Here is a 21,153-nt window from a genome sequence, read left to right on the forward strand (position 1 = left end):
GCCGTTTCCTCCTGTGTGATAGTCCCACCAGCACTCCAATTTGCTGTGCTTCCAGTCAGTAGATGCAGATTACTATCCCATACTGATACACAGGCCACGATGACCCAGCTGTGGTGTCAAGCTTGTGAAGGGCTGAGTGCTCTTCTCCTGTTTTCTCTCTGGCTGCTATGATCCGAATCATCAAACCTCTCTTCTCCGAGATAGGAATAAACTGGTGAAGGTGAAACACATCAGTTGTGGTATGATCCATGCGCAGGAGGCCCTGCAGTAATTCCCCCCGCTGTTTCACACAGCAGCATCCTCTCGGTGAATTACACTTGGCAAAAAAATCGATTGAACCAAATCAGTGTCCGCCATTGGATTTTCCTGACACCGTTTATAAAATTCAGGCTCACCGTTAATGTGGAGAGGGGCCGTCAGACTGTCGTTTCCGCTCCTTCTGTTGAATAAAGATAATTTTAACTGTGTCCAGTGAGAGGAAAGGATTTGCTTTTGGTGGGAAACATTTCTATCTGAACTCGCTGTCTCTCCCCTGATAGATTGAAACATAAAGCTGGGAGTCTCTGGATTATGTTGTGAAAATATCGGTATTGTGTTATTCACACCGCGCTGTCACCAACTGAACGAAGCGGCTGCCCAGAGGGAGACGGCTGTGTTTAAATCCCGTGATGAACTGGGGGAGCTGAGCATTTACCCAAACAATGGGCACACCACCTCCCTGATACAGTGTTCACAAATCAAACTGACAACAAAGCTTCACGTGAGATCGAAAGTTTCCGTAAAGAAGATTTGGCTCAACAGATACCCGGAGTGAACGTGCTCCTTTCTTGATTTGAAATGTAAGAAGTTGACGTTAGTGAGCCTGACGTGATTCGAACACGCAACTTCCTAATCTGGAGTCAGACGCGCTACCGTTGCGCCACAAGCTCACGGGAGATTGGTCAGCTCTATTCATGTTTAAGGAAAGTGATCGCGCCGCAATGATTTTACGTTATGAGGAACAACGGTGATCAACAGTTCACGTCTGTTCTGTCTCTCCCCCCTCTCCTTCTGTCTCTCGAAACAATTTCCAACTCTACCTCAATAAAAAGCTGAAAGAACTGCGGATGCTGTATATCAGAAACAAAAAAAAAGGAGTTGCCGGTGACCCTTCCACAGAACTGATGGTGATTGGGAAAACGTTGGTTTATATGCAGGAAATATTGTGGGAGGAAGGCGGATGCAGTAAATGACAGATCAGGACAGAGCCCAAAGCGAGGGAAGAACTGTTGGACAGGAAAGGGAGTTGATAACGATCTGCGTGGGAGGGTGAATGGAGACTGTTCGTGGCTAATAATAGGTAGTGTGTAATGACAGACTGTATGATAACAAGGCTTGGTGTGTGTGGAAGGGACGAGGATACTATGGATTTCAGGCCCTAGAATTATTGAATTCGATATTGGGACCGGAGGATGTATGGTCCTCAAGTGAAATATTCGGTGCTTTTCGTTCTGCTGGTGCTGAACTTCGCTGGAACACTACAGTAAACCTGAGACAGAGATATTGGCCAGGGAATACGGTGGGGTGTGGAATTGGCAGGCAACTGGAAGCTCAGGTTCTTTTTGCAGGCAGAACGTAGATGTTCTGTGCAGCAGTCACCCAGTTTTAGGCTTCGTTTTCCCCATTGTAGATGAGACCACATTGTGAGCAGCAAATGCAGTAGATTGGGTTGTGGCAAGAAAAGGTAAAGTGCTGCTTCACCGGGAAGGTACGTTTGGGCCCTTGGATAGTGAGGAGGGAGCAGGTAAATGGGCTGGTGTCACACATTCGGCAGTTGCAGGGTAAAGTACTGTTGGACTATTGGGTTAGGGTTGATAGGAATGAAGGAAGAGTTGACCCACGGTATAACTCCTGCCCATTTACTTATCCGCCAAATAGAGAAATTTGTTAAGTGTGTACAAGGAAGTTTTCTAATTCACAATGAGGATCTACATACTGGCGAGGGTGCAAAACCTAAGGGTCAGCAACCATAATTCTATTAACATTACAATAGTGATTGAAAATAATATATCAGATCTAAAGGTTGAAGTTCTAAATTGGAGGAAGACTCAAGTATGAGGCAAGATCTTTCAAAAGCTGATTGGGGGCAGTTGTTCGCAGGTTAAAGGACTGCTGGAAAATGGGAAGCCTTCACATATGAGATATCAAGAATCCACACACAGTATATTCCTGTTCGGGTGAAAGGAAAGGCTGGTCGGTGTAGGGCATGCTGGATGACCAGAGAAATTGAGATTTTGGTTAAGATAAAGAAGGATGCATACGTCAGGTATCGACAGAGAGATCGAGTGAATCCTAAGAGAATAAAGACAGTACGAGCATACTTAAGAGAGAAATCATGAGGGCAAAAAGGGGACATGAGATAGCTTTGGCAAACAGAGTTAAGGATAAACCAAAGGGTTTTTTTTATAAATACGTTAAGGACAAAAGGATAATAAGGGAGAGAATAGGGCCTCTCAAAGATCAGCAAGGCGGCCTTTGTGTGGAGCTGCAGTAGATCGTGGCGGGGTGGGGGGCGGGAATACTGAACGGATATTATGCATCAGTGTTTAGTGTGGAGAAGGGCATGGAAGATATAGAATGTGAGAAAGTAGATGGTGACATGTTGAAAAAATGTCCATCTGGCAGATGAGAAATTGCTAGATATCTTGAAATGCATAAAAGTGGATAAATCCCAAGGACCTGATCAGGAGTACCCTTTCACTCTCTGGGAAACTGGGGAAGTGATTGCTGGGCCTCTCAATGAGATATTTGTATCATCAATAGTCACAGCTGAGGTTCTGGAAGGCTAGAGGGTGACTAACGTGGTGCTACTATTTAAGAAAGGTGGGAAGGAAAAGACAGGGAACTATAGACCGGTGAGCCAGACATCCGTGACGGGCAAGTGTTTGGAGAGAATCCTGAGAGATAGGATTTACATGCATTTGGAAAGGCAATAATTGATTAGGGATAGTCAGCATGGCTTTATGCTTGGGAAATCATAGGATTTACATGCATTTGGAAAGGCAAGAATTGATTAGGGATAGTCAGCATGGCTTTATGCTTGGGAAATCATGTCTTACGAACATGATTGAGTTTCTTGAAGAAGGACAAAGTGGATTGATGAGGGCAGAGCGATGGATGTGATCTATATGGACTTCAGGAAGGCGTTCATCAAGGTTCCTCATGGGACACTAGTGCCCAAGGTTTAATCTCATGGCATGAAGGGAAAACTAGCCATTTGGATACAGAACTGGCTCGAAGGCAGAAGACAGAGCGTGGTGATGGAGGGTTGCTTTTCAGACTGAAGGCATGTGACCAATGATGTATCACAAGGATCGATGCTGGGTCCGCTACTTTTTGTCAGTTATATAAATGATTTGTATGTGAACAGAGGAGGTATCGTTAGTAAGTTTGTAGATCACACCAAAATTGGAGGTGTAGTGGACAGCAAAGAAGGTTACCTCAGATTACAACGGGACGTTGATCAGATGGGCCAATGGGCTGAGAAGTGGCAGATGGAGGTTAATGTAGATAAATATGAGGTGCTGCATTTTGGAAAATCAAATCAGAGCAGGACTTTTACACTTAATGGTAAGTTCCTTGGAAGTGTTGCTGAGCAAAGAAACCTTGCAGTTCAGGTTGATAGTTCCTTAAACGTAGAGGCGCAGGCAGATTGGGGAGTAAAGAAAGCGTTTGGTGTGCGTTCCTTTGTTGGTCAGAGCATCGAGGATGGATGTTGGGAGCTCATGTTGCCACTGTACAGAACATTGGTCAGGCCACGTTTGGAATATTGCATGTAATTTTGGTCTGCTTCCTATCGGAAAGATGTTGTGAAACTAGAAAAGGTGCAGAAATGATTTACAAGGATGAGGGATATGGAGAGGGCAAATAGACAAGTTATTTTCCCTGGGATGGGGGAGTCCAGAACTACAGGGCATAGTTTTAGGGAGGCGAGGGGAAAGATATAGAAGGGACTTAAGGGGCAACCTTTTCACGCAGAGGGTGATGCATGTACGGCATGAGCTGCTGGAGTAAGTGATGGAGGCTGTATAATTACAGCATTTAAAATGCATCTGGACGTGTATATGAATAGGAAGGTTTTATGGGGATTTGGGCCAAGTGCTTGCATATGGGACTAGATTAGGTTAGGATAGCTGGGCTGCATGGACGAGTTGGACCGAAGGGTCTGTTTCCGTGCTGTACATCTGTGTCACTCTGTGAGACTCCATGGGATTCTCAAGGAGAAAGTCAGGACTGCAGATGCTGGAGATCAGAGCTGAAAATGTGTTGCTGGTAAAGCGCAGCAGGTCAGGCAGCATCCAAGGAGCAGGAGAATCCACGTTTCGGGCATGAGCCCTTCTTCAGGAATTTTTAGCTATAAACTATAAACATTCCCTTAGTTAAATATTGTGAAGTGTGAAGCCATTGTTTTAGTCCCCAAGTTCGACCTGAGCTCCCCCCTCCCCCATCCCAGTAACTCTGTTGACAGCCTTCATGTCACAGGAAAAGGGCAGGAAAGTGCAAGTGGAGAATGTCAGATCAGCCACAATCCTATTGAATGGAGAAGCAGGCTCAAGGGGTTGAATGGCATTTTGCTGTTCCTATTTCTTATGGTTCCCGAGCCCTTACCTCTGAAACAGGTTCCTGGCTTCAGTATGTGCCATTACTGAGAGTGCTGATGTTCCCTTGTGTAATATCAACAACTTAGCAGCTGCTGAATCCTGTTGCTCTTTTGTTACCTCTAAGCACAATATGCCACTGTGTCCAGGGGAGGTGATGGACGACTTTATTGTCACCAGACTATTCACCCAGGTAATGTTCTGGGGACCTGGGTTCAAAATCTACCACGGCAGATGGTGGAATCTGAATTCAATATAAATCTGGAATTAAGAATCTAATGATGAAACTGTTATGGTTCGTTGTAAAAACTTATCTGGTTTCCTGCTGTCCGAACCTGATCTACATGTGATTTCAGACCCACTGTCAGCTGGTTGAATCTTCACTGCCCTTTCAGTCAATTCTTAAAGCTCACCTTTTTTAACTATGATGTTGCCAGAGTGATTTATAGACGGCATAGGCTGGGGCTTTTTTCACTGGAGTGTAGAAGGTTGAGGGTGGAGGTTATGGAGGTTTATGAAGTCACGAGGAACAAAGATAAGGTGAATAACCACTGTCTTTTCCTGAAGGGTAGGGGAGTTCAAAGTTTGGGAGTATATTTTTAAGATGAGAGGGAGAAGATTTATAAATGACGGAGGGGGGCAACGTTTTTTACATTGAAGGTGGTTCGTGTGAAGAATGAACTGTCAGAGGACGTAGTGTATGCAGGTCATGTTACAATGTTTAAAATTATTTGGATAAGTACATATGAGCCACACACAGGCAGGTGTGTCTAATCTTCCCCCAGATATTCAAAGGGACTGCCAGTCAGAGGGGGGCAGGGCCACGCCGATCATTGTTGTGTGGCATGTGTGACAGCTGCAACAAGACGTCCCAACTCCTGTGCTCAATACTCTGACCAATGAAAGCAAGCATGCCAAAAGCCTTCTTCACCACCCTGTCTGCCCACGACCCCATTTTCTAGGAGCTAATAACCCACAACCCTCGATCTCTCTGGTTCCCTTGGTGTTCTGACTTCTGACTTCTTCAACTCTGGGTTTGTGTTGAACTTGATGGGATACTTTGTCCAACTCAGCATGTTTAAACAGTATCTCTCAGAGGGATTCATCTGAAACTTTTGAGGAGGTGAGCTCAGCAAGATTGAACTATTTAAAGTTACTTGGACTCTATTTTAAAGTTACATCAGGACCAGTAGTCAGAGACACGTACAGCATGGAAACAGACACTTCGGTCCAACTTGTCCATGCTGACCTGATATCCGAAATTAATCTAGTCCCATTTGACAGCACCTGACCCATATACTCTGGCAGCTCATTTCATATATATACGACACTCTGCATGAAGAAGTTGTCCATGTAATATATTTTGCCTCTTACCCTAAACCTCTGCCCTCTAGTTCTGGACTCCCCCATTCCAGGGAAATGACCTTGTCTATTAACCTGTCCATGCCCCTCATGATTTTGTAACCTCTATTAGGTCACTCCTCTGCCTCCGATGCTCCAGTGAAAACAGTCCCAGCCTATTCAGCCTCTCCCTGTCGCTCAAACCCTCCAACCCCCAGCAACATTCCCGTAAATCGTTTCTCATAGAGAAGTCAACGTTTCAGTCCTGAAGAAGGGTTAATACCCAAAACGCTGACTAATCCACATCCTGGTGCTGCCTGGCTTGCTGTATTCTCCCAACCTCTTGCTTTCCTTCTTTGGCACGCAGTATGTCGTGGCTCAGTGGTTCCCACTGCAGCCTCATAGTGCCGGGGGCCCAGGTTTGATTGCAGCCTTGGGTGACTGTATGTGAGGAGTTTGCACTTTCTCCCAGAGTCTGTGTGGGTTGTTCTGGGTGATCCTGTTTTCTTCCATCAACCAAAGATGTGCAGGTTTTTTGGATTGGCCATGCTTAATTGCCCGTAGAGTTCGGTACATTATTCAGATGGAAATGAGTCTGGATGGGTTACTCTTTGGAGGGTCGCTGTGGACTTGTTGAAACAAATGGCCTGTTTTCACACTGAAGCTAATCTCATCTGCGCTACTTTTGTCAGTAACGAATGACAGAGTAGACTCGACAGGCCGAATGGCCTAACTTCTGCTCCGATGGTCTTGCGGTCTTAGGTTTCTCTGGATCATTTCATTTGGCAATGTGCAGTCCCTGGCTCATTGAGAAGCAGTGTCCACTGAAAGCAAAGCTCATCGGACGGTTGAACTCCTACAGTGTGGAAACAGGTCCTTCAGCCCAACACATCTGCACTGATCTTCCGAAGAGTAACCCAGTCAGATCCATTTTCCTACCCTCCCTAAATTGCACACAGACCCCAAAGGGTGGAATTATTCCTGGGTTCTTGGTGCCATGAGGCAGCCGTGCTAACCCTGAGCCACCATGGGGTTGTCGTTGTGGGGTGTAGGGGAGGTAATTGTAGTCCAGCAGAAAACAAAAACAGTCCACCTACTCTCCCACTGCACCCACTGTCAGGACTGGCAGGGGGTTCAGTCCTGGGGTGAGACCCAAGGCAGCGTCACTGGTGGGATCTGATTGCTGGGAGCGTTGGTGCCCCTGCTGGTGCTTCCACAAGTTGCAGGAAAATATGAACCTCTTCCCACACTCGGGCCAGCTGAAGGGCCTCTCCCCAGGGTGGACACACTGGTGCTTCAGCAGGGCGGAGGAATTGTTGAAGGCCTTCCCGCATTCAGGGCAGCAGAATGGCCTCACCCGCTCCACCACCGCCCTCCCCGGGTGGATCAGCCGGTGCTTCAGCAGTGTGGAGGAGCGGGTAAAGCCCTTCCCACACTCGGGGCAGGAGAACGGCTTCTCCCTGATGTGAATGGACTCATGCTTCAGCAGAGCTGAGGAATTGCTGAAGGCCTTCCTGCACTTAGGTCAACTGAATGATATCTCCCCCATGTGGACCCACCAATGGGCCAGCAGGTCGGAAGAAAGAGCAAAGCCCTTCCTGCACTCGGGGCCGAAGAATGGCCTCTCCTCAGTGTGGACCCACTGATGTCTCAGCAGGTGGGAAGAACTGCTGAAGGCCATCTCGCACTTGGGGCCGGAGAACAGCCTTCCCCAGTGTGGGCCAACTGGTGCGTCAGCAGGAGAGAGGAATCACTGAAGGCCTTCCCACACTCAGGGCAGCAGAAGAGCCTCTTCCCCTCTGTGGGCCCATTGGTGCTTCAGAACCCTTTCAAATTTCACAATCTCTTTCTGATAGGAGGGAGACCAGAATTACACACAATATTCCAAAAGTGGTCTAACAAATGTCCTGTACAGCCACAACATAACTTCCCAACTCAGTTAGAGGATTATGAAAGCATTAAAAAACGCACAAAAAACAAACAGGAAAGAATGGAGGGAAAAACCGATTTTTTGAGAGTCAGCTTGGAAGCATCAATGAGAAATCGGCGGATTGGTTTTATTGGGTACATGTTCTCCTTAAATAAACTATATACATATTTCTCTTTTGGTTTTCGTAGTTTCTCTGTGCTGCAGTGTGTAGTGGCTCGTTGAAATAATGTCCTGATGCAGCCTCGTTTGTGAGTGTTAGGATGATTGCTTCTGTGGTTAAGTATTTGGTTTGTGTGTGTTGTTTTTCTGTAGATGCTAGTTTGAAGTTCCCCATTGACTGTTCGCTCTACTGTGACATCTAGGAATGGCACTTTGTTGTTGTTCTCCTCCTCTTCAAACTAGGAGCCCCGCTCAGGCCCATAGTCTCACTACTTGGAACACCAATATACAGACTAGTCAAAGGCCTCTACTGAAGACTAAAACACCAAGTCGAAGTTTCACACCACTGCATTTACTCCATCCAAGAATTCCTGAACACCAAAGACACAAAGAAAGAAGGGGATGGAATAATGATGTCCTTTGACATAACAGTCCTGTTCAATCCATTAACATCAACGTGGCCAAAGAAAACTGAAGACACTACGCGAATAACCAAAGATACAAACACAACACCAACTTTATCAGCAAAGATAACACTATCAACCTCGTGGAACTGTGCCTTACCACCCACTTCATATTCAGTAACAAGCCCGACAAACAAATCAACGAAACACCCATGAAACCACCAGTATCAGGATTCCTCGCAGAAGCAATAATGCAGAGACTCGAACAAACAGCCATTTCGACGATCCAACCCAAACTTTGGGACCGCTACAGCAATGACACTTTTGTCATCAGAAAATGAAACAAATTAGAGGAAACCTACAACACCATCAACAATCTCCTTACTGGCATAAAATTCACAAAAGAGGAGAACAACAACAAAGTGCCATTTCTAGATGTCACAGTACAGCGAACAGTCAATGGTAAATTCAAAACAGCGTCTACAGGAAAACAACGCACGCGAACCAAGAACTTAACGACTGAAGTAATCATCCCTATACATGTAAAAAAAATCTGAATCAGGACAGTATCTCAACGAGCCACGACACACTGCAGCACCCAGGAACTACGAAGATCAATAAATAACTGTGCAGCGCATTTAAGAAGAACGGGAAACCAAGTAACCCCCCGATAATTGCTTCCCTGACGGGGAATCGAACCAGACAGCGGCAGTAAGAGCCCCGAAACCTAACCACGAGACCACCTCAGATAAATTCAACCGCAGGCCATCAATGCGGACTTCAGCAGTTTCCTCATTTCCCCTCCCCCACCTTACCTCAGTTCCAACCTTCCAGCTCAGCGTTATCCTCATGGCCTGTCCTACCTGCCAATCTCCTTTCCCACCTATCCGCTCCACCCTCCTCTCCGACCTGTCACCTCCGTCCCCACCCCCATTCACCTATTGTCCTCCTTGCTACCTTCCGCCCAGCAACCCCCAATTTATCTCTCCACCCTGGAGGCGTCCTGCCTTTATTCCTGATGAAGGGCTTTTGCCCGAAACGTCGATTTTCCTCCTCCTCGGAAGCTGTCTGACCTGCTGTGCTTTTCCCTCACCACTCTGATCTAAACTCTGGTTTGCAGCATCTGCAGTCCTCACTTTTGCCTACCCAATAAACCCAGTGTGATGATTTCACATCAACAAACTGACACAAGCAGACACAACGTCTGCAGAAACCCTAGCACATTACTTTACATTAAAGACATCTGGGAAATGATGTCCCGACAACTCAACCCACTCAGCATCATGGTCGCTCACAAACTTCCCAACACACTTAAACAGCGGCTAATGAACCTGAAATACACGATACATACAAACAGAAAACGAATGTTATTTACAAAATACCATACAGGGAATTATATACATGAACTCTGCCGCACAGTTCTCTGTGGCAAGAAATGCTGGGATGAGATAAGGAAGATTTTTTTTCAGCCAAAACGAATCGGCACTGACTGGACAGCCATTTAAAATCAAGGCTGTCAGCCCAGGATGGAAGATCCGAAGGGATGAACATTTTTTCTTATTTCTTGAAGATTTACAAAGTTGTGAGTGGGTTTTGGTGTTTGTTCCCTTTCCACTCCCAGGAGCCGCAGAGTTTGAGGCGGTGAGTTGGGGAAAGTGAAATGTGCCCGTGAGCAGCGTGTGGGGCTATTTCAGCTTCCCCTCCTCTGACTGCGCTGTGACTTGACTCTGATGTTCTCAGTGACATTTCCTGACGCGAGACAGTGAAAAGAGTCTCGTTCCTGCAGATCAGGAATTCAAACCGTATGCCGGCTTCAGGACAATGAGAAAGATTAATTGGGGTGTGTGAAGAAGCTGTGAGCTGCATTTCAAACAGGTAGGTGGAGTCAGATGCGTCATCCATTGCGCCCCTGGCACTGTGCGGACCTGACACCGCCATGCTGCAGAGTTCTGACGTTAACACGGACATGCGCAGCAATGGGAACATTCACAATGTGAACAGCCAAAGATAATCACCGTCACTGCTTCCCTTCCATAGTCCCAACCTTGTGAAGCAGTATCTTTCACTGGCAAATAAAACACCCTTGTCCTCAGGTGTCTGCTTCATTTCGATCACGACTTCACGCCCCTCACTCTTCTAGTCTCATTTCCAAATACTTGGTTCATAGCCTCAAAAGCAGCTCTGTGGGTATCTGCTTGTTCCACCCTGAGAGACAGTGGGTTGCAGATTCCCGACCAGTCCCAATGTGATTGAAATATTTCAACTCCTCCACTGACTTGCATCGTAAAAAATCGTGGAGCAATCTCTATTTCTTTTTGACGCCGTTTCTCAAATGCAGTCGGCAGGGTTCATGGACTCCTTCATCGCCAGACCATGGCAACACGACGGTTGGAGGAAGAGCGCCTCATCTTCCGCCTGGGAACCCTCCAAACACAAGGGATGAACTCAGATTTCTCCAGTTTCCTCATTTCCCCTCCCTACCTTGTCTCAGTCAAATCCCTCGAACTCACCACCGCCTTCCTAACCTGCAATCTTCTTCCGCACCTCTTTGCCCCCACCCCACTCCGGCCTATCACCCTCACCTTGACCTCCCTCCACCTATCGCATTCCTAACGCCCCACCCCCAAGTCCCTCCTCCCTACCTTTTATCTTAGCCTGCTGGACACACTTTCCTCATTCCTGAAGAAGGGCTGATGCCCGAAACGTCGATTCTCCTGTTCCTTGAATGCTGCCTGACCTGCTGCGCTTTTCCAGCAACACATTTTCAGGTCTGATCTCCAGGATCTGCAGTCCTCACTTTATCCTGAAAAAAATCCCAGCCTATCCACCTGGATGCAGGTATACAAATGTCCAGTTGTGAACTGTTGAATGCTGGTGCCGACTGGAACGGCCAAATGACCTATTCCTGCTCCCAATTCTCTCCCTCTGTGTCCAGGACAACTAGAGAACATACGACATATGTGCTGAAATTAGGACATTCAGCCCATCAGATCTACTCCACCATTCAATCACGTCAATTAAGATTTTCAGCCCCATTTTGAAATTTGGATTTTGGAAAGACAGATCAGGGCAGGATCTGCAAAGTTAATGGGGCGTGTTGTTGAATAAAGATAACTTGGAGTGCTGCTTCATATTTTCTTGAAAGTGGAGTCGCAGGTCGACAGGATAGCGAAGAATGTAGTATGTTATGCTTGCTTTTATAAGTCAGTGCATTTCCGTGCAGATGTTGGGAGGTCATGTTGCAGCTATACAGGACATTGATTAGGCCACTTTTGGAATACTGCATTCAGTTCTGGTTACCCTGCTCCAGGAAAAGTGTTGCGAACCTTTGAAAGGGTTTGACAAAGATTTACAAGGCTACTGCCAGAGTTGGAGGGTTTGAGCTATAGAGAGAGGCTGAATAGGTCGGGGCTGTTTTCCCTGGAGCATTGGAGGCAGAGGGGTGACTTTATAGAAGTTCATAAGGAGCATGGATAGGGTGAATAGCCAAGAACTTTTCCACATAGTAGGGGAGTCCAAAACTAGAGGGTATAGGTTTGAGGTGAGAGGGGAAATATTTAAAAGGAACCTTATGGACAACTATCTCACACCGAGGGTGAATCGAGCATGGAATGAGCTGCCAGAAGAAGTGGTGGAGACTGGTATAATTACAATATTTTAAAAGGCATCTGGTAGTAGGGTGAATTGAGAGGGATACAGGCTAAGTGCTGACAAATGGGACTATGTTAATTCGGAATATCTGGTCAGCACAGACAATTTCAACTGAAGGAAAGCAGAAATGTCGTTGTGAAGACTGGACGTTCAGAGCAACTTTCAAAGAAGTTTTGCCCTTACTGGGAGCAGAAGCTACAATGAAATCTTTCATTTGTGAGACAGCAGTTGAGTGAGTGAGTGCATCTAGGATTTTAGTGGAAAATGGGAAGTTGTTGAAATGTGAGGAAGAAGTGTTTTAAGTAAAGCGTCCTGAGCCGAGTGAAGGGTTAGGTGGGTTTTTGTTTTAAACTGCTCATTGCATTCAGCCTCTACCATTATATTTCCAATGCTGTACATCAGAAGGAACTGTGAATCAGTAACTGGTATCATTAGAAGCCTTACGATTTTCAATACTGCAGGTATTGAATTGTTTCATCAGTATTGTAAAGGTTACTGGCAGCAGTGGGAGGTGTGAGCTGTATTCACTAGAAATGATTAAGCAGTTAGATAACAAACACACAAGAGGGCAGGGTGGGACTTGTCTTTCCATTTGTAGAAGGTGGGAGATTCTGGGTTTGTGATCTGCGGTTAATCATAGAAGCCCTCCTGTGTGGAAACCGGCCATTCATCCCATCAAATCCACACTGACCCATCCAAAGAGCATGCCACCCAGCCCCAGTTTATCTAGTCATTTCTGCTGGTAGTTGAGACGAGGTCACTAGATTAGGGGGAGTGGAGGAGATAGAGGTGGAGAAATTGCTTTTCCCAGAGAGTGGTGAAGCCATGGAATTCCTTGCCCAAGAAGCAAGAGAAGTAGCCATATTCAAGACACAGTTCCACGGGATTTTGCAAGGGAGGAATTTAGGGTAGTCGGGATAGTGCAGATAAGTGGAGCTGAGACGATGGATAGGTCATCCATGATCTTTATGAATAGTGGAGTAGGCTCAATGGGCCAAATGGCCTACTCCTGTTTCTATTCCTGTGAATGTATAAACCTGCATTTCTCACGATCAATTCAAATCAAGGCAGGTGAGCAATGCAATGATGTGGAAAATTAACATTAGAGAATGATAGAAAGGGACAAGGAGAGTAAATGTCCCAACAATCAAAACTGGATTGAAAAGATCACAACAATCGAAACTGAAGACTGTATGTCTGAATGTGTGCTGCATTGTAACAAAAGTGGATGAATTGACTGTACACATTGAAGAGAATATGATCTAAGACTCCTGACAGAGGCATGGCTTCAGAATGCCAAGGATTGGATCCTGAATATTGAGGGGGTACATGGTATTAAAATTGAATGGGAAGGTCAGTAAAGGTAGAGGGTTGGCCCTGCTAATCGAAGCACAGATCACAGAGTAGTATGGTGTCAGCTCAGATTTCAGGTCCTGATTTCACTGTTTTCCTGTTGATCTCCCTGTTCCCACAGAGTGAAATGTCATCTGTTCTCAGCTCTGCTGGATTTCTGCTGAAGCCTTTGACCCCCTTTTACAGCTTCCAGAATAATAAAACATTCAGTCAATCAAGGCCCAACCCACATCTCTTAGCCTGTCAACCATCCAGGCTGTGAGTCATCGTAGCAGGGAATAAAACAAGGACAATGAAACAAAATTAGACATAAACGAACATTTGGTGCTCATGCTTAAAGTTTGTTTATTAGATAGTAATCCAGAATTAGGGGTCTCCCAGGATTCTTCTTGCGCCCCACTTGAGAAATTCCCTCCCTTGCATCTAAGTATTAGTACCCAGCTATGATTTATAACGATATTTACATCAACAGAAATAAAGCATCTGTTATCAAATATACATAGAGATATATAAACAGACTTTTTAATCCAATACATCTATGCTTTCCTATATGAATCTAGTGACCATTTTGCCAGCATTTGACCCATATCCCTCCAAATCTTTCTTATTCACACACTCATCCAGATGCCTTTTAAATGTTTTAATTGTACCAGACTCCACCACTTCCTTTGGACCATTTAATCTATCCATGCCCCTTATGACTTTACGAACCTCTTTAAGGTCACCCTGAGCCTCCGACACTCCAGAGAAACAGCCCCATCCTATTCAGCCTCTCTTTATACCATAAACCCTCCAACCCTGGTGACATCTTTATCAATATTTTCTGTGCCCTTTCAGATTTCACAACAGTTTTCCTATCCTAGAGCAGGGAGACCAGAATCGAATGCAACATTCCTAAAGTGGCTGAACCAATGTCCTGTACAGCTGCAACGTGACCTCCCAACTACTATACCCAATGCATTCAATGGGCTAAATGGCCTCTTCCTGCACTGCAGGGATTTAATTATTTGATTCTGTATCAGAGTCAATTTCAGTCACTATCTCTGGTTTATGGTGTGTCAGGGTGGGATCACTGGTACAAGAATTGCATGCAACACTCCAAACCTGGCCTAACTAATGTCTTCTACAGTCGCAACATGACCTCCCAATCCTACATCCAAACTGACCAAAAAAGCACAAGCATACCAAACACCTTCTGCACTGTCCTGTCTACCTGCGTCTCCACTTTCAAGGGACTATAAACTTACATCGAGTCATACAGCTTGGAAACGGACCTTTGGTCCAACCCGTCAATGCCAACCATAATCCCAATCTAAACCAATCTCTCCTGCCTGCTCCTGGCCTATATCCCTCCAAACCTTTCCTATTCATGTACTTAACCAAATGTCTTTTAATTGTACCTGTATCTTCCACTTCCTCAGGAAGTTCATTCCACACATTAGTAGTTGAATGGCAAGGATGGGTTTGAATTGAAATGGTTCATAAAATAAACAGTTTTTACCCAACACCCTGTAGCAGATACGGTAGCAACTTCAATCCTGGAGTCTCACAAATCAGTATTTCCATGGAGTGAAGGGAAAATAAAGTGCTGGATTCACAGAGAAGGTGGTTTTCCGTGAGTGTGAATCTAAAATTAAATCACGTGCTCTGGTTGAACTCAAACTGCATTAACTTGGAGGAGAGCGAAGGGAGTTTGTAAGTGCCCTCCCCTCCCCACATACCTCAGCTGCAGGGCAGCGCAGGTGCAGTGTGGGCCCACTGTCGCCCCAACTCCCCCCCATCCCACTTGCCATTGTGGATGTCACAACCTGTCAGTTTCATAGTGAAGCCCCCGCCCTCTGGGCAACATCTGGGAGCAAAGCAATGTCTCCCCCTTTCCATTCTTTATATGGGGGAGAGGTGGAGGGGGGCTAGAGACAGTGACAGGAGGAAACTATTCACTTGTGGTAACTGGAGTGAATCCAGGAAAGGAGCAGACTCTCCAAAGGTGCTCAGATGCTCTCTGTCTCAAAGGTATTTTCATTGTGTATTCCCTCAGTTTGGCACATATAGAGTTTGCACCCTGGAAAAGGATTGCTTCTTTCCTCATGTTCACAATTAAAAGGGTAGTTTCTCATGGAACTGAGCAGTTTTTAAGGGATTGGCACATTGATATAAAATGTAGACGCATGTTGCTTCATATAGTGTGTATCTGATATTGTTGGCTGTTGTAAAAGCTTCGTGGCTATGATTTTTAACATTCTAATGCAGTAAAGGATTTATGCCATGTATTATTGTCATCTTTTTTATATACTAGGCCAGCAGGAAGTCATTCAGCAACTTTACCGGCTTTCCTTTCTCAAACAGCTTTGACATTTCATTATCATATCCTTGATTCAGCTCCATTTCCAGCACCTTTGTCGGCAGCTTTGTCCAGGTCATTGTCATCTAAATGACGTTTATCTCCATTCACACCTAAGGCTATCTGGCTGCATGAGGGCTTTCTGTGTCCTGCATAATATATGATCAGCAGGCATCTAGCAATCTACAGGAATTGCCACCGATGTTATGTTCATTTAATAGTACTGATAGTGATCAAACTTAGTGGGTTTTTTTTGCAGGAAGACATGCAGAAAGAAATCTGGAAACAAATGATACATCAACTTCTGACAGAGCCACTTGATTCATTGGGACTTGAATATCAGCAGCCATTCAATTCGAGAAGAAATGTTTGTTTTTGTCGGCTTGAGAGATTTTGGACAGTACTGTGGCAGGAAGAATACTGAGACAGAGCTGAAAATGTGTTGCTGGAAAAGCGCAGCAGGTCAGGCAGCATCCAAGGAGCAGGAGAATCGACGTTTCGGGCACGAGCCCTTCTTCAGCAACACATTGTCAGCTCTGATCTCCCGCATCTGCAGTCCTCACTTTCTCCTCGAAGAATACTGAGACACCCGAGTGAGGAAGATTCAGTGCGCTGACTGTGAAAACTGCTTCAAGCCATTTACTCAGTTTGGGGAATCAAAATCTCACCCCTCACGTTGGGGAGAGACTGTGTACCCACTCTGTTTTAAATTTCAAACCCAGAGTGACACAAGGAAAGCTCCCTCCAAAGAGGAAACCGTGGAAATGTGGGGACTGTGGGAAATAATTCCCTTTCCCATCAGCGCTTGACACCCACAGACATGTTCACACTGGGGAGATGCCGTTCTCCTGCTCAGTGTGCGGGAAGAGTTTCAGTTGGCTGTGCAGTTCACACCAGGGAGAGGCCATTCATCTGTCACCATTGTGGGAAATGATTCACTCAGTCGTCCCGGCTGCAGACACACCAGCGGGTCCACACGGGGGAGAGGCCGTTCTCCTGCTCTCAGTGTGGGCAGTGATTCATCAATGCATCCATCTCCTGAAACACCAGCGAGTTCATGTGGGGGAGAGGCTGTTCACCTGCTCTGAGTGTGGGAAGGGATTTGTCGATTCTTACTCTCTGCTGACCCACCAGCGGGTCCTCACTGGGTTCACCTGCCCCAAGAGTGGGAAGAGCTTCAGTCATGTGAGCAACGTGCGGAGGCACCAGCGGATTCACACCGGGGAGAGACCGTTCACATGCTCCGTGTGTGGGAAGGGGTTCACTCAGTCATCTACACTGCTGATCCATCAAAGGGTCCACACTGGGGAGAGGCCATCCATCTGCTCTCAGTGTGGAAAGGGCTTCACCCGCTCCGCCCACCTGCGAGTTCACGTGCCATCGCAGGGGGATTGAAGGAATGACGGCTGAGTGTCATTATCGACTTGACTTTCAACCCAATTCTGGGAACTGCCAGATTCAAATCCTGCTGTGCCAGGTTGCAGAATTGGAATTCGGTCAGAAATCTGGAGTTTAGAATCTCATGATGAAACCATTTTCAGGGGGAAAAACTCTCATCTGATTCACTCATGCCCTTTTTAGGGAAGGAAACTGCCCTTGTGGGAAAGGACTCACTCAGTCATCCCAGCTGAATCCTTTACCTGGTCTGTTCTACACGTGACTACAGACCCACAGCTGTGCGGTTGATTCTTAACTGCCCTTGTCCCCCCCCCCCCCCCCGACATCCCCCTCCCCCCCCCCCAACACACACACACACACGGCAACTGAGTGGCAGTAATTTAGTTGGATTGAAGTTGCTGAGCGAGGCAATACGACCTTCAGCTTAAGGCTGGATCAAGGATCCAATTATAAAGGGACAACTCAGCTGACCAACAGTAAAGGAAGTGGAGTTGGGAGGAGAGTGTGCACTTTGAGCTGCTTTTTTTTTAAAAAAGGGCTACTTTTCATACACTTTTTTGCTGGGGAGATCTTAAACTGTAACAAAGTTGGGTGGCAAAGTTGGGTTAAACAGGACTTAACCCCGGTCTCAGACTCTCATTGAAAGCTGTGAGGTCTATCAAGTTTTTGTTTGAAAGCTGCTATTTTTTTCAAACTCCTGCACTAAGTTTCCAATGTCATGTATCAGAATGAGCGGTGGATGAGTAGCTAGTATTGTTAGATATTGTAAATGTTTCCGGAGTGCAGGTACCACATCGTTTCATTGACATTGTAAGGTTTACTGGCAGCACCGGGGGTGTGGGATGTACTCACAAGAAACAAAGTTAAAAATCACACAACACCAGGTTATAGTCCAACATGTTTATTTGGAAGCACTAACTTTCGGAACACTGCTCCATCATCAGGTGGTGTAGAGCAGGATCATAAGAGAATTTATAGCAAAAGGTTGCAGTTTCATGCAACAGAAATGATATATTGAACAAACCTAGTTTGTTGTTAAGTATTTTCTCTTTTAGAATGGGTTGCAGGTTTTGGTTCATTAATATGAAAATCCCAGAACTTCCTTGAAAACACATTCTCGAGACAACTTAAGGTCTGTATATCAAACTTGAATTAGACTGGTTCTATTTCCAAAGTAGAAATTTATAAAATCTCACATGGATTGACTGCCTGTAGATTGTGCTTTTTGAGCAAAACATATCTGCAAATATAATTCTGCAAATTCAAAGTCACCCCAAAGCCTGATATGTAAGTGTGCGTGCATGAGAGGGTGAGAGTGTGTGCATGCTTGATAAAGTGTGTGTGTGTGATAGAGTATCAGCCTGTGAGAGGGTGTGAGTGTGGGGGGTATATGTGTGTGTCTGAGAGAGGGGTCTGTGTGAATGTGAGTGTATGTGCTTTGTGTGTGTGAGAGAGAGTGACAGTGAAGTGGGGTTACCTGTCATGTGACATGAACCCAAGGTCCTGGTTGAGGCCATCCTTATGGATTCCAAACTTGGCTATCAGCCTCTGCTGGTCCACTAAAATTGGTTAAGCAGTTCCACAACACACACTGGAGAGGGCAGAGTGGGACTTATCTTTCGATTTGCAGGAGGTGGGAGGTTCTGGGTGCTGGAAACTAGGGAAAACACATGCTGGAGGACCTTCGGCTCAGAGAGATGGAGCTGGAAGCCAGGCTGCAGACATGTTGGGGGAATCATAGAGCCCCTACATAGAGCCTGTGGAAACAGGCCCTTGGTGACACTTCAGTCCATTTGAGAGATTGAATTTGCTTCCACAGAGTTTCCACAGGGTAGGGGTCAGTGTGTCTTGGCAGCCTCAACGATCCAATGAAGGGCTCATCTACTGTGAGAATACCCAGTCCACATTTCTCCAAAGAGTTAAAGTTCTCTCCATAGTCAGAACGCTGGGGCACTCCCACGCAGGCTGCGTGTAATCGCGGGGCTTCTCGATGCATGTCAAGTTTGGAATAATTTCCTGCAGACAAACATTTCCCCTCCTGGATTCAAATGCTGCTGATATTCAGGCCCTGAGTAAATTCCTTGTGCATGCCTGAACAGCAAATCTCTTTCTCTGCTAATACCTTGAGAGATCAGATCACTGCTGTCAGTGCAGGGCAGAAAATAAGATGAGAGAATTCTGGTTTGTACGGAACATCCTTCTCTATGTTCTACCCAAAATCTGTCTCCCAATTCCTCCACCTTTCGATAGATTCCAAACCGAATTCATCCTTCCGTCCTCCTGTTTTTGCCCAGCTCCCCTCTCTTGAAAGCGCTGACTCTCAGTTCAGTTTCTCAGCCACTTCTTCCATCCCCAGTATGTCGCCCATGTCTTTATTTAGTTTTTAAAAGAGAAAGGCAGTGGTTTGCTGATGCCAGGACGTGAGGGTGACTGCGCTCACACAGTGTTCCAGACTCTGTGTAGTGTAATTTACAAAAATCTGCACTGCACATGTACAGAGAAGTGGATCCTGGGAGTGGGGGGGATGGTGGGAGTGGGTGGTATGCATTCACCACCTCCCCATTGAATCAAGACCCAATCATCCCCTCAGCGTCCCCTGTCCATTTACCCATCGCCACCTATAGCGCCCCCGTCCTTTCTCTCTCACTATCCCTAGCTTCCCGTCTCTTCTCTCTCACACACACATCCCACCCTCTGCACCCTCTTGTTTCTTACCCCACTCTCTGCAACCCCCTCCATTCTATCTCCATACCCTCTGCCCCCGTCCAGTCTCTCATCTACTCTCTGTCCCCCATCTATTCCCCTTCTCTTTCTCCCCACCCTCTGCCTTCCTGTATCCAGTCCCTCTCCCCACACTCATTCTCTCTCTCCCCCACTCTCTTCCCCCACCCTCTCCTGCCATTCATTTTTGCTCTTTCTCCCCCCACACTCTGCAACCCCCAATTCCTCTCGCTTCACATTCTGCACCCCCCCCCCCCCCATTCTCTCTCTCTGCCAAACCCTCTACCCACCAACCTGTGCACATCCAGGCTTTCTCTATCCCCGATGGTCTGTCCCCGTGTCCATTTTCTTTTTGTCTTTCCCTCCAAGCCTCTTCCTCCTGTCCAATCTCTGACCCCACACCCCCAACCCCATCCTTTCTCCTGCCTCGAGACCTCTGAGCATAGAGAGAGAATGGATGGTAATGACTCTACCTGGGAGACAGGAGGGGTTGATTCGAGAAATAGCTGATCTTTGACATTGAGAATAGCTAAAACGATGTACTTAGAAAATCGGTAAAGTCTGAAAGCATATTCAATTGTTGAAAAAAAAAGCTGCAGCCATCTTTCTGAAATTTCCATTAAAATCTGTGTAGTTAGGCCACAGTTGAGGACAGGCTGGAAGGGTGCAAGGGCCGAATCCTAGTCTTATGAAATTGGTTTAAATTGTGTAGAAATAGAGCCATAGAGTTGCACAGCATGGAAAGAAACCTTTCGGTCCACGCCGACCATATATCCTAAATTAATCTAGTGATCCATTTGCCACCATTTGGCCCATATACCCCTCAACGCTTCCTATTCATATACCCATCCAAATGCCTTTTAAATGTTGGAATTGTACCAACCTTGACTACTGCCTCTGGTAGCTCATTCCATACCGATACCACGCTATTCGGTCCCTTTTGAACCTTTCCCCTCTCACCTTAAACCTCTGCCCCTCTAGTTTTGGACTTCCTCTACTCTGGGGAAAAGACATACAAATGTTGAGCAGTCAGACAAAATGAAAAAGGAATAAAGTGTTGAGCTCCAGGGAAACAAAACAAATTGTGGCTCTAGCGTTTCTTTTTTCTGACTGGCATTTGGACACTGAAAATTTAGCAGTTACACCGGCAACTCCACTTGGCATACTGCGCATGCTTCTCGGTGTCAGCAAGCACTGCGCATGCTTCTCGGTGTCAGC

At 46.1% G+C, this 21,153-nt stretch overlaps 1 non-coding gene across 1 annotated transcript; it reads right to left on the bottom strand.

Annotated features, from left to right (window-relative positions):
• Window positions 1–857: 857 nt before the first annotated feature.
• Window positions 858–929, bottom strand: trnaw-cca (transfer RNA tryptophan (anticodon CCA)). The gene has a single exon. It is a non-coding gene; the product is annotated as a tRNA-Trp (tRNA).
• Window positions 930–21,153: the final 20,224 nt, after the last annotated feature.

Source organism: Chiloscyllium punctatum, chromosome 36 (genome assembly GCF_047496795.1).
Source record: "Chiloscyllium punctatum isolate Juve2018m chromosome 36, sChiPun1.3, whole genome shotgun sequence".
NCBI classification, from domain to species: domain Eukaryota; kingdom Metazoa; phylum Chordata; class Chondrichthyes; order Orectolobiformes; family Hemiscylliidae; genus Chiloscyllium; species Chiloscyllium punctatum.